The sequence below is a fragment of the Musca domestica genome, unplaced genomic scaffold, assembly GCF_030504385.1.
Source record: "Musca domestica strain aabys unplaced genomic scaffold, Musca_domestica.polishedcontigs.V.1.1 146, whole genome shotgun sequence".
Taxonomy (NCBI): Eukaryota; Metazoa; Arthropoda; class Insecta; order Diptera; family Muscidae; genus Musca; species Musca domestica.
The window spans coordinates 250,101-272,258 of record NW_026712202.1 but is presented as its reverse complement, the minus strand read 5'-3'; the positions used below and the strand labels follow the sequence as shown (position 1 = coordinate 272,258).

The window sequence follows — 22,158 nt, the reverse complement described above, 5'->3', positions numbered from 1 at the left end:
AGAGAGTCTTTATAGACGAGCTGGTGGGCCAGAGAGTCTTTATAGACGAGCTGGTGGGCCAGAGAGTCTTTATAGACGAGCTGGTGGGCCAGAGAGTCTTTATAGACGAGCTGGTGGGCCAGAGAGTCTTTATAGACGAGCTGGTGGGCCAGAGAGTCTTTATAGACGAGCTGGTGGGCCAGAGAGTCTTTATAGGACGAGCTGGTGGGCCAGAGAGTCTTTATAGACGAGCTGGTGGGCCAGAGAGTCTTTATAGACGAGCTGGTGGGCCAGAGAGTCTTTATAGACGAGCTGGTGGGCCAGAGAGTCTTTATAGACGAGCTGGTGGGCCAGAGAGTCTTTATAGACGAGCTGGTGGGCCAGAGAGTCTTTATAGACGAGCTGGTGGGCCAGAGAGTCTTTATAGACGAGCTGGTGGGCCAGAGAGTCTTTAAAGACTGGCTGGTGGGCCAGAGAGTCTTTAAAGACTGGCTGATGGGCCAGAGAGTCTTTAAAGACTGGCTGGTGGGCCAGAGAGTCTTTAAAGACTGGCTGGTGGGCCAGAGAGTCTTTAAAGACTGGCTGGTGGGCCAGAGAGTCTTTAAAGACTGGCTGGTGGGCCAGAGAGTCTTTAAAGACTGGCTGGTGGGCCAGAGAGTTTTTAAAGACTGGCTGGTGGGCCAGAGAGTCTTTAAAGACTGGCTGGTGGGCCAGAGAGTCTTTAAAGACTGGCTGGTGGGCCAGAGTGTCTTTAAAGACTGGCTGGTGGGCCAGAGAGTCTTTAAAGACTGGCTGGTGGGCCAGTGAGTCTTTAAAGACTGGCTGGTGGGCCAGTGAGTCTTTAAAGACTGGCTGGTGGGCCAGTGAGTCTTTAAAGACTGGCTGGTGGGCCAGTGAGTCCTTATAGAAGAGCTAGTGGGCCAGAGAGTCTTTAAAGACTGGCTGGTGGGCCAGAGAGTCTTTATAGATGATCTGGTGGCCCAGTGAGTCTCTATATATGATCTGGTGGCCCAGTGAGTCTCTATAGATGATCTGGTGGCCCAGTGAGTCTCTATAGACGAGCTGAAGGGCCAGGGAATCTCTACAGTCGAGCCGATGGGCCAGGGAATCTCTATAGACGAGCCGAAGGGCCAGGCAGTCTCTATAGATGAGCTGGTGGGTCATGGGATCTCTTTTAACGAGCTTGTGGGCCTGGGAGTCTCTATCCACGAGCTGAAGGTCAGGGTTTCTCCATAGACGAGCTGATGATCAGAGAATCTCTATGGACAAGAGATGGGCTATGGAGTCTCTATAGACAAGCTGATGGGCCATGAAGTCTCTATATCCGAGCTGATGGGCCTTGGAGTCTCTATAGACTCTAGGCCAGGGGATCTCCATAGACGAGCTGATGCGGCAGGGAGTCTCCATAGCCTCCCCAGACGAGGTGAAGTTCACCGAGTCGCCATAGACGATCTGAAGATCACCGAGTCTACATAGTCGGGCTGAAGATCACTGAGTCTAGATAAACGGGCTGAATGTCAGGGCGTATCAATAGATGTTCTTTGAGTTAGAGAGCCAAATTTTTCTTAAGCTCGGCACTTCCTTGCAGTCGTCTATAGAAACTGCCTTACGCTCTTCTATATGAACTCACTTGGTCCCTTCTAGGGGGACTCCCTGTATCCCTTCAGACCGCATGGATGGACTCCGCCTAATACACGACGCTACCACAAATCGCATTCGCTGAGTCACAACAGTATCGCAGTAGCGACCGTTTATGTGTTCGACATACACCATTTGTTTGCCCTCCTGACAAACTGACAAAACTACGATTATTTGTCATTTTGGCATTTTGGATAATTTGTGCATAAATGGCTGTGTTGCATCTCGACATCTTGGCATTTGGCAACAGCGACGGCAGCACTACCACATTTCACATTTGAAGTCAATTCAAAACTTTTGCGAAAGCAAATAGACTCAGTTTAGGGTCCAGCCGTATATGTGCCTTGCTAGCTGGCTGGTTGGCTAAGGCAACATGCCTTAGTTGCATTTTTCAAGTTGATTTCATTGGATTGGATGGTATTTCTGGTCCACCAAATCCCATGCCAATGCAACGTCATGACAACACAAGACCAACTATGGAATAAGTGAAACGAAAAAGAAACAAAAACAACAAAAAATACGACATACTGTCAGCCAACATTAGGCAATTTATCTCGACATTATAGCAAATAACAGCTACAGCAGCAACAACAACTATTTTTGGTACATGCATCAATAGCCAGCAAATCAGGCAACCAGCCTGCCATGTAGCTACTCATGATGTCGTATGTCGGAAACTCCATGTATGTTATTATACATCACACACACTCTCTATGGCCATGTCGCTGCAGCGGAGTCTTATGAAATTTTGAAATAATCCTTCCACCAGTACGGAAAGCGGCTGTCAAACAGTTGTTGTTATTGTTGTTTGTTTTTGGTCATACTGGTGGCAACGACGACACGTAACATTTCAGCCAGTTCGAAATAAATGTCTAGTTTTGCGGCCAATGCAGATGAAGGGGACGGGCTGAAGATGATGGAACTGCAGCGGCATGTCGTGTCATTCACTTATTTCCCAATATCATCAGGCATTTCTTTCTACCCCAAAATGCCAGGGTGATGAGAGAAAATTTATTCAAACAAATGACAAAGAAATGATGGCACACAGCTCCAATGGTACGTGCGGTCAAGGTAACATACCTTACATTTTGCCAAGACAAAAACAACTGTAGTTTGAGAATTTGGAAAAACAATGGCCAGCGTGTTGACACTTAAGATGGACGTTTTCTATTGGATAAACGAAAAAAAAAACAATTTCTGGTAATTTGAGAATATTTCATATTCCAATATCCCACAATGGGCGTTGTTCCTTCAGATTGTTGGTAGAAAAATTTATTAATTAGATGAAACTAATAGAGACAATTCTGATCAGATTAATAATTTATGTAAGCAACTTAACGCTTTATCTAAATGAACTTTTTCTAAAATCCTTTTGTAATTGGTTGTTTTTAAAACTCTAGCACTCGTCGAGCAATGGGCGTAATTTGATAACTTAAACCAGCTACACACCTGAAAAATCAATCGATCTTAATAATGGGTGTAAACACCCAACATTGCACGCCCTTTCTCAACACTTGGGTGTAGTAGGCAAATCGGCATTCCACTGAAGTATTATCTCTCCACGACCACGACGTTAGCATTTGACACGCCAGCGACTATTAAATGTCAGCTTCAATCTGTCTTATCGCTTAGAAAAATCTTTGCAGCTGATTAAAACAAAAAGCCTGAACAAATGAAAATTGTCAAATGATATTCAAATAGGAAGAAAAAATAATTAACAATTTTTAACAAAAGAAACAAAGGCTGTAGTTGAGATAATACAATACCCTACGTAAAGCTAATCATAAGGAAGGAACGGGCTGAAGGTCAGGGAGCCGTTATAAGCGGGCAGGAGTCCAGGGAGTCTTTATAGAAGCTAGGAAGTCTTTATAGACGAACTGATGGGCCAGCGAGTCTCTATAGACGAGCTGATGCGACAGGGAGTCTCTATAGACGAGCTGATGCGACAGGGAGTCTCTATAGACGAGCGGGTGCGACAGGGAGTCTCTATAGACGAGCTGATGGGCCAGAGAGTCTCTATAGACGAGCTGATGGGGCAGAGAGTCTCTATAGACGAGCTGATGGGGCAGAGAGTCTCTATAGACGAGCTGATGGGGCAGAGAGTCTCTATAGGCGAGCGGATGGGCCAGGGAGTCTCTAAAGACGAGCTGATGGGCCAGAGAGTCTCTAAAGACGAGCTGATGGGGCAGAGAGTCTCTATAGACGAGCTGATGGGGCAGAGAGTCTCTATAGACGAGCTGATGGTGCAGAGAGTCTCTATAGACGAGCTGATGGGGCAGATAGTCTCTATAGACGAGCTGATGGGGCAGAGAGTTTCTATAGACAAGCTGATGGGGCACAGAGTCTCTATAGACGAGCTGATGGGGCAGAGAGTCTCTATAGACGAGCTGATGGGGCAGAGAGTCTCTATAGACGAGCTGATGGGGCAGAGAGTCTCTATAGGCGAGCGGATGGGCCAGGGAGTCTCTAAAGACGAGCTGATGGGCCAGAGAGTCTCTAAAGACGAGCTGATGGGCCAGAGAGTCTCTATAGACGAGCTGATGGGCCAGAGAGTCTCTATAGACGAGCTGATGGGCCAGAGAGTCTCTATAGACGAGCTGATGGGCCAGAGAGTTTCTATAGACGAGCCGATGGGGCAGAGAGTCTCTATAGACGAGCTGATGGGGCAGAGAGTCTCTATAGACGAGCTGATGGGGCAGAGAGTCTCTATAGACGAGCTGATGGGGCAGAGAGTCTCTATAGACGAGCTGATGGGGCAGAGAGTCTCTATAGACGAGCTGATGGGGCAGAGAGTCTCTATAGACGAGCTGATGGGGCAGAGAGTCTCTATAGACGAGCTGAAGGGGCAGAGAGTCTCTATAGACGAGCTGAAGGGGCAGAGAGTCTCTATAGACGAGCTGATGGGTTAGTGAGTCTCAACGGACGAGCTGATGGGCTAGTGAGTCTCAACGGACGAGCTGATGGGGCAGAAAAACTCTACGGACGAGCTGATGGGCTAGCGAGTCTCTACGGACGAGCCTCTATAAACGAGCTTAAGAAAAGGAACACCAGAAGTTCATCACAGATGAGCTTAGGGTCAGGAAGTCGTGATAGAAACATTGAATGCATGATGATGTAAAGGCCATGCAATCTTTAAAGCCGAACTGAAAGCCAGGTCGTAATATAGATGACCTGAAGGCCAGGGGGTCTTTATAGGCAAGCTGAAGACTAGTGGTTCGTGCTATAGTTGAGCCGGCTGTTAAGTATTCGCAATAGAGGATCGGATGGTGGTGGTCTCTGAGGTCAGGGAAAATAAATATTTTCACAATTATTCTTTTCAAACTTACAGTCTTAAAAATCCATGCTTACAGCCCCGAAAGACCTTCCCAAAATGGTCCTTTAAGATATTTCCAAAATCCAGCTATTGCTCTGCTAGTCCTCTGCTAGCTACTGCTCTGCTACTTTTACCAAATACATCCATTGTCATCTGAAATACACCTTTCTTAAATAGTCCAAACCCAAAAATGCCAGGTTAATTACTCTGATAGTCCTTCCAAAAATACTTTGACAAAATCCACGCTCTTTACTCTGATAGACCTTTTAAAAATCGACGATGACTGCTCTGATAGTCATTTCAAATATTTATTCATAAAAATCACTCGTATTACCCTGATAGCCCTTTCAAAAGTAGCAATAAAGAGCCCTCACTTATAGCTCCAGTAGTTCTTCCAAACAATGTTATTAAAAAGTCAGCACCTTTTACTCGGAAAGTCCTGCCAAAACTCTTCAAAAAATCCAAGTTTATGACTTGACAAAAAAGTCAACGCTTATTGCAATGGTAGTCCTTACAAAATATTCCTATAATCCACGCCTATTACCCCGAGAGTAGTTCCAAAAATATTCTTAAATTTTCCACGCTTTCTACTTTGATAGCCCTTCCAATCCACGATAATTTCAAATAGTCCTTCCAAAAATATTATTGAAGAATTTTTCCTAATTGCTCTAATAGTCTTTCTAAAAATATTCATAAAGAATCCTCACTTATTGCTCTAGTAGGCCTTTCGAAAAAATATTAATAAAAAGTCAACATCTTTTAATAGAGTAGTCCTGCCAGTACTCTTCTTAAAAAATCCAAGTTTATTATTCTGACAGGATATCCAAAAATATTCTTCAAAAATCCGTTTATTACTCTGATAATCCTTTCAAAAACCACTTCCTTTTGTTTGGAAAGTTCTGCCGAAACTATTATTTAAAAGTCTACGATTATTGCTCTAAGTATATACTTAAAAAATCACCCCTACATACTTAAAACATCCACGATTTCTACTCTGATAGTCCTTCCAAAAATATTCTCGCAAAACCCACGCAAATTCCCCCGATAGACCTTTTAAGAAAACACAATATTTGCTCTAATAGTCATTACCTCATAGTCCTGCCAAAACTATTCTAAAAAAATCCCTATTTATTACCCTGACAGGATTTCCAATTATATTCTTAAAGAATCCTCACTTATTGATTTGATAATTCTTTCAAAAATATTCATAAAAAAAACTTTTTTCCTTTTGTTTGGATTGTCCTGCCGAAACTATTCTTTAAAAATCTACGCTCATTTCTCTGAAAGTCCTTAAAGTATATCCTTGAGAGTCCTTTCGAAAAAATATTCCCACAAAATCCTCGATGATTGCTCTGATAGTCATTTCAAAAATATTTATAAATTACCTCTCTTATCAGGGCAACGATAGTCCTTTCAAAAATAGTATTGATGAATTATAGGTGATTGCTCTAATAGTCCTTTAAAATATATTCCTAAAGAATCTTCACATATTGCTCCAGTAGTCCTTAAAAATGTTCATAAAAAACCCTCACCTTATTCACAGATAGTCATGTCAAAAGTCTTCTTAAAACTCAAACTTTATTGTTCTGACAGGACTTCCAAAAATATTATAAAAAAATCCACGAATTCAAAAACCCCCTCTCCCTTTGGTCGTATAGTCCTGCCAAAACTATTCTTTAAAAATCTACGTTTATTACTCTAATAGTCCTTTAAAAATATTCTTTAAAATTTTTTTCTTAATACTCTGATAGTCCTTTCTATCACCTGGAGAGTCCTTCCGAAAATATTCTTAAAATATCCACTCCTATTGCACTGATAGTCAATCCAAAAAGACTCTTTAAAAATTCATCCTTATTGCCGTGAATGTTTTGAATTTGTGTATACGATGAAGTACCAAGACCATATACCTTGGTCCTGATAAATACTCCCCTAATTGTAATTACAACTCATATGACCAAGCCTCCAGCCACCTCTCCAAATTGAGTAGGGTATTGTAATTAATATTTGTAAACTACTAAAAGACAATAGCTTACCACTTAATTTTCACCATTCACCGCAAGACTTGTTGTCGGCACTCACGTTTGCTTATCTGATGAAATGTTGTTGTTTTTGCTGTTTTAATCCTGCAAATAATAGAAATTAAATACTGGCATAAGTTAAGCATTCCCTCTTTCAATTAAAAAAAAATAAAACTAAATAAATTGAAAATTTGCATACATTGTGCACGCGTCGTCACAATGCATTTTGTGACAATACGCCATACGCTTTACAAAGAACGATAAATATTTAAAAATATATCCCCAACCAACCAGCCGACCGCATCGACATTCGTATTTGCTTTCACGTCCGGCGAGTGAATAAACATAAATATGACTATTTGATTAAGAAATATGTGTGTAAATGCACTATTAAAGTCACCTATTAAAAATGTATAAATTATAAATGTTAATGTTGTTAAAGACAGGGCGATTGGCAGCGGCACCTCTGCTCCTCCTCCTTAAACACGACAGGCCTCTGACAATATGAGAGCATTAACACGAAACGAACAAGTACAGAACGGAACAAAAATTGCCACTGATTATAATGATTATGAATAACATTTTAATCCAATGTTCTCCCCTCCCTGCCAACCAATAAAGATATCAGACTGCAGGTCATACAATCCAGCCAGCTAGCTATTAAACCAGCTTCAAATAAGCGTGCAATTGTATGTGTGCATTTAATTAAGAATTAAAATAAATTCGAATTAAACAAGACAAACTTTCACACTCGTACGCACATTTGCACACACACACACAGATTAACCGATTGCAAAGAAAGTGACAATTGGATGCGGGTTACTAAGAAGAATACTTGTAAAATGGACAATTAAAGACTGGGGACATTCAAAATGTTCTTTAGTCATGAATGTTTTTGGAAGGACCCACTTTTTTAAATATTTCTAGAAGGACTACCAAATTTTGAGAGGGATATCTGAGCAATAAACAAAGTTTCTAAAACATCTTGGAAGGACTATCTGAACAAGAATATATTTGAAAAGGATTTTAGAGCAATAAGCCTGTATCTTTAGATTATTTTTGAAAGCATTATCAGAACAATGTGGAAGGATTTTTAAAAAGATTTTTGGAAGGACTATCAGAGCAATAAGCGTAGGTTTTACGAATATTATTAGAAGGACTATTAGTATTATAGTTCATGGTTTTGTTTTACTTATATTATTGGAAATCATGAGCGTTATAAGTGTTGACTTCTTAAAGACATTTTTTGAAGAACATAGAAAGCACTAAACTTGGATTTTTCGAGAATTTTTTGGAAGGACCTTAATTTTTTAGAATATTTTTGAAAGGACAATCTGTGGAATAGAAATGTATTTTTAAGACAATTTTAGAAAAGATTTTTTGGAATAATTTTTAAAGTACTTTCAGAGCAATAACCATGGATGTTTAAGAATATTTTTCAAAGGACTATTAGAGCTGCAAGCGTGGATTTTTTAAGAATATTTATGGAAGACCTCTCAGAGTAAAAAACGTGGATTTTTTTAAGAATATTTATGGAAGACCTCTCAGAGTAAAAAACGTGATTTTTTTTAAGAATATAGAAAGTACTAAGCAAAGGCTTAAAAAAATATTTTTTTAAATCTTTTTAAAGAAATAAGCGTGGATTTTTAATAATATTTATGGAAGACCTCTCACAGTAAAAAGCGTGAATTTTTGAAGATTATAGAAAGTAATAAGCATAGGCTTTAAAAATATTTTTTTTTAAATCCTTTTAAAGAAAAAAACGTGGAATTTTATTAATATTTTTGGAAGTCCTCTCAAGTAGTAAGCGTGGATATTTTAAGAATATTTTTGGAAGATCTATCAGAGTAATAAGCGTGGATATTTTATGAATATTTTTGGAAGATCTATCAGAGTAATAAGCGTGGATATTTTATGAATATTTTTGGAAGGTCTATCAGAGTAATAATATTTACGGAAGTCCTCTGAGTAAGAAGCGTGAAATTTCTAAAAATATGTACTGAAGTCCTCTCAGAGTACATATAAACCATGAATTTTTAAGAATATTTTTTAAAGTCCTGACAAAGTAAATCGGTGTAGATTTTTTAAGAGAATTTTTGGAAGTGCTCTCAGAGTAATTATTGTCTATTTCTTAAGAATATTTTTGGAAATTCTCTCAGAGTAAAAAGCGTGGATTTTTTTAAGAATATTCATGGAAGTCCTCTCAGACTACTAAACATTGATCCTCTACGAATATTTTTGGAAATCCTCTTAGAGTAATAAGTTTGTATTTTTTGAAAATATTTTTGGAAGCCCTCACAAAAAAATAATCGAGGATGAATTTTTTAATAATAATTATGGAAGTCCTCTGAGAGTAATAAGCGTGAATTTTTTAAAGAATATTTTTGGAAGGACTGTCGAAGAAAAAGGCATGGATTTTACGAGTATTTTTGGATTTTTTAAGAATAGTTTTAGCAGGACTATCCGATGTGTAGGTTTTTATTAATATTTTAGAAAGGAGCCAAAAGCAAGGAGTCTTAAAGAATATTTTCGGAAATCCTCTCAGAGCAATAAACGTGAGTTTTCTTCTTTTCTATTCTTCAAGAATAGTTTTGGCAGGTCAATCAGAGTAGAAAACGTGGATTTTTTAGAAATGAGTGTTTCTAAAGACCGTCAGATTACCCGGTGTTATGTCCTGTTGAACTGATTCCTAAGGAATAGTAGAACAATAGACATACATTTTTTGGGAAATATTCTGAAGGAATACCAGAGGAAATGGTGAGGATATGTAGGACCGTTTTGGGAAGGTCATTCGGGGCAATAAGCATGGATTTTTAAGACAGTAAGTTTTAAAATAATAATTGATGACTATCATTCTCTAGAGATAACCATTCGGTCATATATTGATACTTCACTTTGGCTCGTTGCCAGAGAAGGGACCCTCTCTTTTTCCATGAAAACTCCCTGGATTCCACCCCTCTATTGCCATCAAATTATCTATAAAGATTTCCTGGCATTCACTTGGGCTTTGAAGATTACCGGGATTTCAGGTCATCTATAAAGGCTTTTGGCATTTCGTTGGTCTTTATATATTCTCAAGCTCGTCTATTGAGACTCCCTGACCCACCAGCTCGTCTATTGAGACCTTCTTTCTGAAGACTCTCTTGACTCCCTCTCGTCTATAAGGACTTCCTTGACTACACATTATGTTTAAGGATTCTCTATACAACAACTTGTCTATAAAGATTCTCTAGACTCCAGCTCCTCCATACACTCTCTGGACTCCAGTTCGTCTATAAAGACTACTTGGACTCCAGCTGACCTATAAAGACTTTCTGAACCCCAGCTCGTCTATAAAGTCTTTTTGCACTTCAACTAGTTTACAAAGACTCGCTGATCTCCAACTCATCTATAAAGACTCTCTGGACTCCATCACGTCTGTAAAGACTTCAGCTAGTCAATGAAGATTCTCTGGACTCTAAGGACTCCCTGCACTCCAGCTCGTCTTTAAAGAATCCCTGAACTTCAGCTCGTCTATTGAGACCCTGGCCTCCAACTGATCTATAAGAGCTCCCTGGCATTCAACTCGTCTATAAAGGTTCGCTGACTTCTCACTGGCAATTCAGTTCTTCTATAGGGACTCCCTGACCATCAGCTCTTCAATAGGGACTCCCAGAACTTCAACTCGTCTATGGACAATCCTTGACCTCTAGCTTGTCTGAAGAGACTCCTTGGCTATTCAGTTCATCTGTAGAATGTTTCTGGGTCTCTTATAGAGAGAGATCTGTACAGAATTCCTGGTCTTCAAATCGTCGATGAACTTCATCATAAGGGCTTCCAAACCTTCATTTTGTGCATATAGTTTTCCTTGCTTTTAGTCGGATTTTTAAACTTCCTGGGCTTTAGCTTGACCAGTTTTCCCAGTTTCCCGCTGGTATAAAATGGCTTTCTTTCTCTTCTCTATAATAACTCCATGTTGCTTAGTATTCATCTCCTCCATATGCTTCAGCACGCCTGGAGATATTTTTTTAGCCTTTTCCGGACCTTCTTGTCTATAACTATTTTTTGAACATATTTTTCTATTTCCGTACACCAAGAAAAAAACATTTTTACAGTTGCTTTTCCCTTCCCTGTTTCTCAAAGATTGGAATGTTCACGTCGCTCTGAAAACTTCTTTTAAGATCATCTAAAGACTTCATTCAAGCTCGTTATTAAATCCAACATTTCAAATCGCCTCTGCTCCTCTATAGCTGTTCGCTATAGCTTCCTCTCAATTTTGGGTAGTTCCTCGCCCAAGTGAATGTAATCCTATGCATCCTATGCGCATCCATTTAGCATGCAATTTTCTTTGAAATTCTCTTTTCGCCGGAGGTTTCAATGCAGCGTTGTGGTACGCATAATTTGAAACTTAAGCTCTGTAGAAACGTAATAGCGTTAAGAAGTATAGATATAATAATTTATAATTTAAATGTAATTAAAAAGTTTAAGTTCGCTTTAATAGAATGTGACGGCAAAACGCTTGTTAATTATTAATGAAATATTAATATTATCATCGAAGTTAATAAGTTGAAGATTATGGAGGAAAATACATTGAATATATTGGAGACATGCTCTTTTTTTTCGTAGTAGGATAAATTTTCAATTTATAAAATGAAATCAGTATAAAAATTAAAAAGAGGATTTAAATATTTTTGTTAGTTAAAATAATTATTAAAGTGGCGCCCAACATGAATACTAGTAATATTCTTATGAATGAGCAGAATATCACAGATATTATTTGTGTGACTCATCCTTGTTTGAGTCAATATTTCAAAAACAATTCTCGCGACCTTTAAATGGTTTAAAACTTTTATAATTAATACGGATTTGTACTTTTCATTTATCGTAATTATCACTTGTATGTCGTACCATAAAATTCGTCCTTGCTGCCATAATAACAAACGGAACTCATTGCCACGACTCACACCACGATAGACAGCAGCAGTACCCCAAAATTTTACATTTCGCAGAACAAGAAATTCTTTTGTTTCTACAAAATTACGCAATTTGTAATGCTTTAAAAACTTGTTTCCTTCATTGACATCTTCCTGGTAGAGCCGAACAAAAGAACAATCATCTCAAAATTGTTTCGCAAATATAAATGGGCCAAGTTACAAAACGCTGTACATTTAAACACTTGAAAGCTACAAATGGGGGAACAAAAAACAAAACTTGAAAACTTTTTGGTATTTACAGCTAAAACCAAGTACCTCTCAAATGGGATAAGTGTGAGGAAATTTTTTAAAAGAAGAGGAGAAATCATTCTTTAATTTTTAACAAAATTATGCCTGCTGAGAACTGAAGGTCAGAAAGTGTCAAAAGACGACCTGATGGCCAGGGAGTCTCCATAGGCGAGCTGAGAGAGCAGAAGGTCAGGGAGTACCAATAGACGAGCTGAAGCCCTAGGAGTCTTCATAGAAGCACAGCTAGTCTTCATAGACGATCTGAATGCTGAAGGTCAGGTAGTCTTTATAGACAAACTGAAGGTCAAGGAGTCCTTATATATGAGCTGAAGGTCAGGCAGTCTCAATAGACGAGCTGAAGCGGCAGGGAGTCTCAATAGACGAGCTGAAGCGGCAGGGAGTCTGAATAGACGAGCTGAAGCGGCAGGGAGTCTCAATAGACGAGCTAAAGAGGCAGGGAGTCTCAATAGACGAGCTGAAGAGGCAGGAAGTCTCAATATGCGAGCTGAAGGTTAGGGAGTATTAATAGACGAGCTGACGTGACGGTCAGTGAGTCTCCATAGACGAGCTGACATGACGGTCAGTGAGTCTCCATAGACGAGCTGACGTGACGGTCAGGGAGTCTCTATAGACGAGCTGATGGGCCAAGGAGTCGCTATTGACGAGCTGATGGGCCAGGAAGTCTCTATAGACGAGCGGATGGGCCAGGGAGTCTCTATAGACGAGCTGATGGGCCAGGGAATCTCTATAGACGAGCTGCTGGGCCAGGGAGTCTCTATAGACAAGCTGCTGGGCCAGGGAGTCTCTATAGACGAGCTGCTGGGCCAGGGAGTCTCTATAGACGAGCTGCTGGGCCAGGGAGTCTCTATAGACGAGCTGCTGGGCCAGGGAGTCTCTATAGACGAGCTGCTGGGCCAGGGAGTCTCTATAGACGAGCTGCTGGGCCAGGGAGTCTCTATAGACGAGCTGCTGGGCCAGGGAGTCTCTATAGACGAGCTGCTGGGCCAGGGAGTCTCTATAGAGGAGCTGCTACCCGCAAGGGTATTCTCGAAAGAGAAAACGGGCGTAACGACCCCGCGGACCCCAGTTTGGCTTGCAGCCAGATTCTGCAACAAAAAATCCAGCAGCGTCTGACCCATAGTGGGCGGCTCGCTGGTCTGCGTCTGACTCCAGGAGGAGCGGCAGTAACTTAAATTATCCGTCATTGTTGGCATTAAGATCGAGACCAGTAAGATCTTAATTATGGCATACTGGAACACATTATTCGAACTAATTATACCCTGGCCTGACAGTGGTTGTATTCTGGAACCTCAGTACGTAGAGTGACATCTTACCGAAATGGCTTCTAGGCTAATGCTACCCCTGCCTCCGTCCTATTAAAACTTGGGAAGTCTTGAAGTACGCTCTCAGTTTCGTCATCATTAGGTTGTTGGTGTAGGTTCAGTTGACTTTGTCCTGATTTATACGGGTCCGGCTCTGAACGCAATTTCCCATAAGGACTTTGCGTCAACCCTTGCATGGCCTCCCTGCTTGCAAAGACAACCATGGGACCAGATAACGTAACTACACATCGAACTGAGATAACGACTTCAAGTTTGGACCCACTAACCAAACCATGAGCAACAATAACAACATAATTATAAATGATGAAGCAGAAGTGAACGTAGCGCTTTTTAACCCATTTAAACCTAGCGCGACTGTCAAGAGAACCCCGCCAAAAACAGCGGCTGTGGCAACGCGAAAACCTTCTAGCTCTACAATTAATGCAGATGACGATGCGGGTTACATCGGGCGTCTGAAAATAGCAGAAGAACAAGCGTTTGTGAAACTTGGAAGCAAATTGAGCACAATGAACAGCATAGTTAGTGAAGCGAAAAATATTCACAAAACTATTCGCGACAACCTGATGCAAGCAGTCGCTTTGTACCAACAGCTCAGAGAAAATCGAGAAGCGATAGCATTGAGCAATGTTATAGGTGACTCACAGAAATATAGTGATATACAAACGGAAAACAAAGAGGTCCAAACCGAGATAGAGGTAATACCAAAAGCCAAACAAAAAAGGACTGCGTCCATCTCTCCCGAGAAAAGTAAAATAAATAAAAAAGTGCGTACTGGAGAAACAGAAAGAAAAGAAACAAAAGAAAAGGAATCAGAAATAAGTGAAAATAAATATGAAAGTAACTCTCAATGGTCAATGGTAGAACGCAGAAAGGCAAAAGTTAAAAAAAAGAGTGAAAGGAACAGTATTAGACGAAAAGGAGATTCCATTACAATTCATAGCGGCAATTCCACCTATGCAGATATTGTTAAGAAAATGAAAACTTCGATAAAACCTGAAGAAATTGGATTTGGAATCCAAAAAATCCGTAAAACCAAGGAAGGAGACGTCCAGATAGTGGTAGGAAACAGAGACGGAAATGTCAAAAAGCTAGAAAATATCATTAAGTCATCACTTGGCGAAGAGGTCAGAATACAAACCCGAGTTGAAAAATTTTTCATCGATATAAGGGATATGGAAGAAACGACCGACGAAGAAGAAATCATTAGCAGTATAGTGGAAGCTGTCAATGATACAGAGGCTAGGAGTAATATCCAAGTGCGCAATATCCGGAACTTTTATGGAGGAACTAAGCAAGCATTAGTAGAAATACCAGCCAATATTGCTGCTACACTCTTAAAAAGTACAAAGATTAGAGTGGGACTGGTCCAATGCCGTATACGGCAAAAAATTTTTGCCAAACATTGTTATAGATGTCTAGAACAAGGTCATATTGCTCGAAACTGCCAAGGTAAAGACCGTAGCAAGATGTGTAGAAAATGTGGGATTGATGGCCACAAGTCAAACTCATGTCCAAACCAGATGAGATGTGTTATATGCCTTGAGGCTAAACAAGAGAATACACATCACTATATGGGAACAGGCTCATATTGTAGATATGCGATTTAAAATCCTACAAATTAACTTAGGAAGAGGACGGCAAGCTCAAGATCTAATGATAAAAAATGCCTCTGAAATGGAAGCTGATATCATTCTAATCAGCGAGCAATACAAGAAATGTGAAGGTAAACTGTGGTACCAAGACGTCAGTACAAAGGCGTCGATATATGTCAGAAATTCAGGAATAATTATACAAAGCGTTGAGGAGAACAATGAAAATTTCGTTGTCATACACACAAAGGAATTGAGCATATATAGTTGTTATTATTCGCCAAACATGGAGCTACAAGAGTTTTTAAAAAAAATCTGTGAACTGGAAAGGCACATAAAATTACAGCATACACCCGTCTTAATTGCTGGAGATTTTAACAGCAAATCGTCCGAATGGTACTCACGGATAACTGACAAAAGAGGTTTAGCAGTCAGAGAGATGATAGCATCACTTGGGCTAGCTATACTCAATAAAGGTAATACTCCTACTTTTATGAGAGGCAACGCCACTTCAATCATCGACATTTCATTGGTCTCAACAACAGTTGCACCGGCAGTACTAAACTGGAAAGTTTTAAGTGACGAATCACTAAGTGACCACCAATACATATCGTTTGAAATGGACCATACGATGTCTGCGACAAACACTACTAGGCCCAGGTGGAACATAAGGAAACTAAACACTTCCAAATGCAAGAACAAAATTATTGATTTAAAGGGTAGTGTCAATCTCAATGAATACGATGCTGTGAACAGTGCAAGCAAATTGCTTGTAAAGGTTCTCACACAAGCATGCGATAATGGGATGATAGAAACAAAGCCAGTAGTTAACAACAAAAAGCATGTCTACTGGTGGAATAACGATATTGCTGATTTGCGAAAAAAATGCATCAAAGCAAAAAGGGTAGCAACGAGAAAAAAAGGAGACATAGAAGCTGCAGGCCTATATAAAGTCGCTAGGAAAAATCTTCGCTTAGCAATAAAAAATGCAAAGAAAAAATCGTGGGAGTCACTAATTAATGAAGTGCAAAATGACCCTTGGGGTCTCCCATATAAGATTATCACAAAGAAAATTGGAAATAGAAGTGCTATACCAGGGATAAGAGATCCACAGTGGGCTTTAACAATAGTTGAAACTCTTTTTCCGAAGTATAACAACAGAAGGGAAATATTTCCCGAACAACAGGAGAGAAACTATGAGTCCCTTACCACCGCAGAAATCATAGAGACATGTCAAAAATTAAAGAAAAGGAAAGCACCAGGACCTGATAGAATCCCAAACGAAATAATATCTCTTGTTGGAACAACGTGGCCAGAAATATTCCAACATGTTTTCAATCAATGTTTAAGGAAGGGCGAGTTTCCACCAGTTTGGAAAATGCAGCAGTTAGTGTTGCTACGTAAGAACGACAAACCGTTAGACAATCCGTCGTCGTACAGACCACTTTGCATGCTAGACACATGTGGCAAATTCCTAGAAAAATTGTTGTTAAACAGGCTAGAACAAGAAGTACAAATAAGCGGTGGTTTCTCGCCAATGCAGTTCGGTTTCATCAAAGGAAAATCCACCATAGATGCTATAAGGGAAGTCGTTGATTGTGCAAAAATGTGTTTGAATCAAATGAGATACTGTGCGATAATCACCTTAGATATCAAGAACGCATTCAATTCTGCGGACTGGGATGTCATAAAACACACAATAAGGATGCGTAACATATCAGGATACCTGATCAATATTATCGATAGCTACCTGGAAAATAGAACTCTGTTGTATGATACAGAAGAGGGTATCAAGCACTATAAAATAACATCTGGGGTCCCTCAAGGTTCCATCTTGGGTCCCTTCCTGTGGAACCTCATGTATGATGGCTTGCTAAACATAATATTACCAAAAGGCGCAAAAATAGTTGGGTATGCTGACGATATAGCTCTTATCGTCGACCAACCATCAACAGAACTAGTCGAAATTACAGCAAACGACAGTTTGTCAAGGATCTCAAGGTGGCTTGTATCTAAAAAGCTATCCCTTGCCCCCCATAAAACTGAGGCGATTCTCATAACTCGAAGGAGAAATTTTAATCTTCCAAAGCTATTAGTTGACGGATATGATATTAAAATAGAAAACTCACTAAAATATCTAGGAGTAATTCTCGACAATAGGTTGTCTTTTACACAACACGTCAAAACAGTATCTGAGAAAGCAGTTATAACTGCAAACAAGCTAGTTAGAATAATGCCCAACATTAATGGTCCAAACCAACTAACCAGGAGATTAATTGCTTCTGTAGCGTACGCTCAAGTTACGTATGCCGCACCAATCCTAAGCGATTTCATAGCAAGAAGCAAGAATTTACGTGGGCACCTAGAAAAGGTGCACCGTTTGTGTGCATTACGAATTGCATCCGCTTATCGCACTACGTCCACAGCAGCGTTGGCTATCCTAGCTGGAGTGCCTCCTATTACTCTAACGTTAGACGAAAGGAGATACATATATGAAAAGAGAAAATTATTACCAATCGGATACACAAAAAGAGATGTGTCTCAAATAAAACGACAAGCCAGAGATATACTATTTGCACAGTGGCAATCTATATGGAATAACTGTGAAAAAGGTAGATGGACTTTCAAGATAATACCTCAATTGGAAAGGTGGATAAATAGAAAACATGGAGAACTAAATTTCTATTTAACTCAAGTTCTCAGTAGCCATGGAAACTTCGGTAGTTACCTATATCGCTTTCATTTAAAAAATGAAGCAACCTGTGAAATATGTCACGAAAGCGAAGACAACGTGGAACACACACTTTTCTGGTGCAAACGCTGGGAGAACGAAAGAAGCGTCTATAATATATCGACTCAATGGTCCGTTGAGGATCTAGTTAAAAACATGTTGGAAAGTAAGGAAAGATGGTCGCAGTGCTCAATGTTCATTGAAAAAGTATTGACCGAAAAGGTGAAGTACCTGAACAGATATGAATCGAACCCCTAATCACAATCGAATGGACGGGGGAATAGAAATAAGCTGAAAGCCGTATGATCGGTTCACGAACACCACCTCGAAGTAATGCGAAAGCGGTCCCGGGTGGTTGTTCCGGTGTAGGACCACTATTGGTAGTGCGCTTTCATTACGTCCAAAAAAAAAAAAAAAAAAAAAAAGACAAGCTGCTGGGCCAGGGAGTCTCTATAGACGAGCTGCTGGGCCAGGGAGTCTCTATAGACGAGCTGCTGGGCCAGGGAGTCTCTATAGACGAGCTGCTGGGCCAGGGAGTCTCTATAGACGAGCTGCTGGGCCAGGGAGTCTCTATAGACGAGCTGCTGGGCCAGGGAGTCTCCATAGACGAGCTGAAGGGCCAGGGAGTCTCTATAGACGAGCTGAAGGGTCAGGGAGTCGCTCTATAGACGAGCTGAAGGGCCAGGGAGTCGCTCTATAGACGAGCTGAAGGGCCAGGGAGTCGCTCTATAGACGAGCTGAAGGGCCAGGGAGTCGCTCTATAGACGAGCTGAAGGGCCAGGGAGTCGCTCTATAGACGAGCTGAAGGGCCAGGGAGTCGCTCTATAGACGAGCTGAAGAGGCAGGAAGTCTCAATATGCGAGCTGAAGGTTAGGGAGTATTAATAGACGAGCTGACGTGACGGTCAGTGAGTCTCCATAGACGAGCTGACATGACGGTCAGTGAGTCTCCATAGACGAGCTGACGTGACGGTCAGGGAGTCTCTATAGACGAGCTGATGGGCCAAGGAGTCGCTATTGACGAGCTGATGGGCCAGGAAGTCTCTATAGACGAGCTGAAGGGTCAGGGAGTCGCTCTATAGACGAGCTGAAGGGCCAGGGAGTCGCTCTATAGACGAGCTGAAGGGCCAGGGAGTCGCTCTATAGACGAGCTGATGGGCCAAGGAGTCGCTATTGACGAGCTGATGGGCCAGGAAGTCTCTATAGACGAGCGGATGGGCCAGGGAGTCTCTATAGACGAGCTGATGGGCCAGGGAATCTCTATAGACGAGCTGCTGGGCCAGGGAGTCTCTATAGACAAGCTGCTGGGCCAGGGAGTCTCTATAGACGAGCTGCTGGGCCAGGGAGTCTCTATAGACGAGCTGCTGGGCCAGGGAGTCTCTATAGACGAGCTGCTGGGCCAGGGAGTCTCTATAGACGAGCTGCTGGGCCAGGGAGTCTCTATAGACGAGCTGCTGGGCCAGGGAGTCTCTATAGACGAGCTGCTGGGCCAGGGAGTCTCTATAGACGAGCTGCTGGGCCAGGGAGTCTCTATAGACGAGCTGCTGGGCCAGTGAGTCTCTTTAGACGAGCTGCTGGGCCAGGGAGTCTCTATAGACGAGCTGCTGGGCCAGGGAGTCTCTATAGACGAGCTGCTGGGCCAGGGAGTCTCTATAGACGAGCTGCTGGGCCAGGGAGTCTCTATAGACGAGCTGCTGGGCCAGGGAGTCTCTATAGACGAGCTGAAGGGTCAGGGAGTCGCTCTATAGACGAGCTGAAGGGCCAGGGAGTCTCTATAGACGAGCTGAAGGGTCAGGGAGTCGCTCTATAGACGAGCTGAAGGGCCAGGGAGTCGCTCTATAGACGAGCTGAAGGGCCAGGGAGTCGCTCTATAGACGAGCTGAAGGGCCAGGGAGTCGCTCTATAGACGAGCTGAAGGGCCAGGGAGTCGCTCTATAGACGAGCTGAAGGGCCAGGGAGTCGCTCTATAGACGAGCTGAAGGGCCAGGGAGTCGCTCTATAGACGAGCTGAAGGGCCAGGGAGTCGCTCTATAGACGAGCTGAAGGGCCAGCGAGTCGCTCTATAGACGAGCTGAAGAGGCAGGAAGTCTCAATATGCGAGCTGAAGGTTAGGGAGTATTAATAGACGAGCTGACGTGACGGTCAGTGAGTCTCCATAGACGAGCTGACATGACGGTCAGTGAGTCTCCATAGACGAGCTGACGTGACGGTCAGGGAGTCTCTATAGACGAGCTGATGGGCCAAGGAGTCGCTATTGACGAGCTGATGGGCCAGGAAGTCTCTATAGACGAGCTGAAGGGTCAGGGAGTCGCTCTATAGACGAGCTGAAGGGCCAGGGAGTCGCTCTATAGACGAGCTGAAGGGCCAGGGAGTCGCTCTATAGACGAGCTGATGGGCCAAGGAGTCGCTATTGACGAGCTGATGGGCCAGGAAGTCTCTATAGACGAGCGGATGGGCCAGGGAGTCTCTATAGACGAGCTGATGGGCCAGGGAATCTCTATAGACGAGCTGCTGGGCCAGGGAGTCTCTATAGACAAGCTGCTGGGCCAGGGAGTCTCTATAGACGAGCTGCTGGGCCAGGGAGTCTCTATAGACGAGCTGCTGGGCCAGGGAGTCTCTATAGACGAGCTGCTGGGCCAGGGAGTCTCTATAGACGAGCTGCTGGGCCAGGGAGTCTCTATAGACGAGCTGCTGGGCCAGGGAGTCTCTATAGACGAGCTGCTGGGCCAGGGAGTCTCTATAGACGAGCTGCTGGGCCAGGGAGTCTCTATAGACGAGCTGCTGGGCCAGGGAGTCTCTATAGACGAGCTGCTGGGCCAGGGAGTCTCTATAGACGAGCTGCTGGGCCAGGGAGTCTCTATAGACGAGCTGCTGGGCCAGGGAGTCTCTATAGACGAGCTGCTGGGCCAGGGAGTCTCTATAGACGAGCTGCTGGGCCAGGGAGTCTCTATAGACGAGCTGCTGGGCCAGGGAGTCTCTATAGACGAGCTGAAGGGTCAGGGAGTCGCTCTATAGACGAGCTGAAGGGCCAGGGAGTCTCTATAGACGAGCTGAAGGGTCAGGGAGTCGCTCTATAGACGAGCTGAAGGGCCAGGGAGTCGCTCTATAGACGAGCTGAAGGGCCAGGGAGTCGCTCTATAGACGAGCTGAAGGGCCAGGGAGTCGCTCTATAGACGAGCTGAAGGGCCAGGGAGTCGCTCTATAGACGAGCTGAAGGGCCAGGGAGTCGCTCTATAGACGAGCTGAAGGGCCAGGGAGTCGCTCTATAGACGAGCTGAAGGGCCAGGGAGTCGCTCTATAGACGAGCTGAAGGGCCAGCGAGTCTCTATAGACGTGGGAGTCTCTATAGAGCTGGAGAGTCAGGGAGTATCCATAGTCTGGCTGATGGGTCAGAGAGTGTCCATGGACGAGGAAAGACGTTTTTCTCTTTAAAGAGCCGTATGATGAGCCCCACTGAACTCGGTGTAAGGCATTCATGATTTGTTACATACGCTTGTATATATTTACGACAACATATTTTTATGCTACACTAAACCTACTCGCACAACAAGACGTTAATAATTAGCAACTAATTACAAATTAACTTCTACCAAACAATAAATTATAATTAATACTCAGATATTAATGATACACCAAATATGGCTTTCGAGAGAGTCGAGAAAGTGAGAAAGTTGCAGACAACAAAGATAAGATAAATTGCCAAATATGTTCTAACGAAATTCCAAATTCAATGTTTGAATGAATTACAATTAACTGGTGTCAGTGCGCCGCCATGCCCTTTGCAAGATAGCTACCGACATTAGCAGCAACAGCAACAACAATGACAACACGATGACTACGATAATTAGGCTTATATTTTAGCAATTCTAGGAACTTCAATTAATCTCATAAGCAGTTGCATTAAAAAGTTTTTTTCTTTATGTTTTTTTGTTAACTTTTATGTAGGTTCATTAAACTTGTACATTATTTATTACCACAGATACACATTGTAGAAATACTAAGAATTTCTGCATATACCGCAAAATACATGGCATTCATTCATTAGCAACAGCAAAAGCAACAAGTGTTACTTGTTGAAGGTTAATTGGGAGAACAAAAAGTTGTGCTTCAGAGTTCAAATTTTTGGCAAATAATTGATGTTTAGGTTTGAAGGGTTCTAAATATAAATTTTCTATTTTATTTGTTATATGAAAATATATTAGCAGGCTTTTGTTTTTAAGAATTATTTTTTTAACTTATTTAATTTGTATTAGAGTAAAATGGGTTAAAATTATATCATTTCTTTAATTAAAAATATCTTAGCAGAGATCAAAAAGGATCTTTTTGAAAATAGAACGGCAGAGAGTG

General features: G+C 41.9%; 1 protein-coding gene across 6 annotated transcripts in view; it reads right to left on the bottom strand.

Moving 5' to 3' along the window:
- Positions 1 to 22,158, bottom strand: part of LOC101891252 (extracellular sulfatase SULF-1 homolog) — a 346,652-nt gene that overhangs the window by 140,946 nt on the left and 183,548 nt on the right. For all 6 annotated transcript variants that reach the window (XM_059119415.1, XM_059119418.1, XM_059119417.1 and 3 more), the window contains one exon: positions 6,964 to 7,053. The gene's annotated coding sequence lies outside the window, so the exon portion shown is untranslated. The remainder of the gene's footprint in view (positions 1 to 6,963; positions 7,054 to 22,158) is intronic.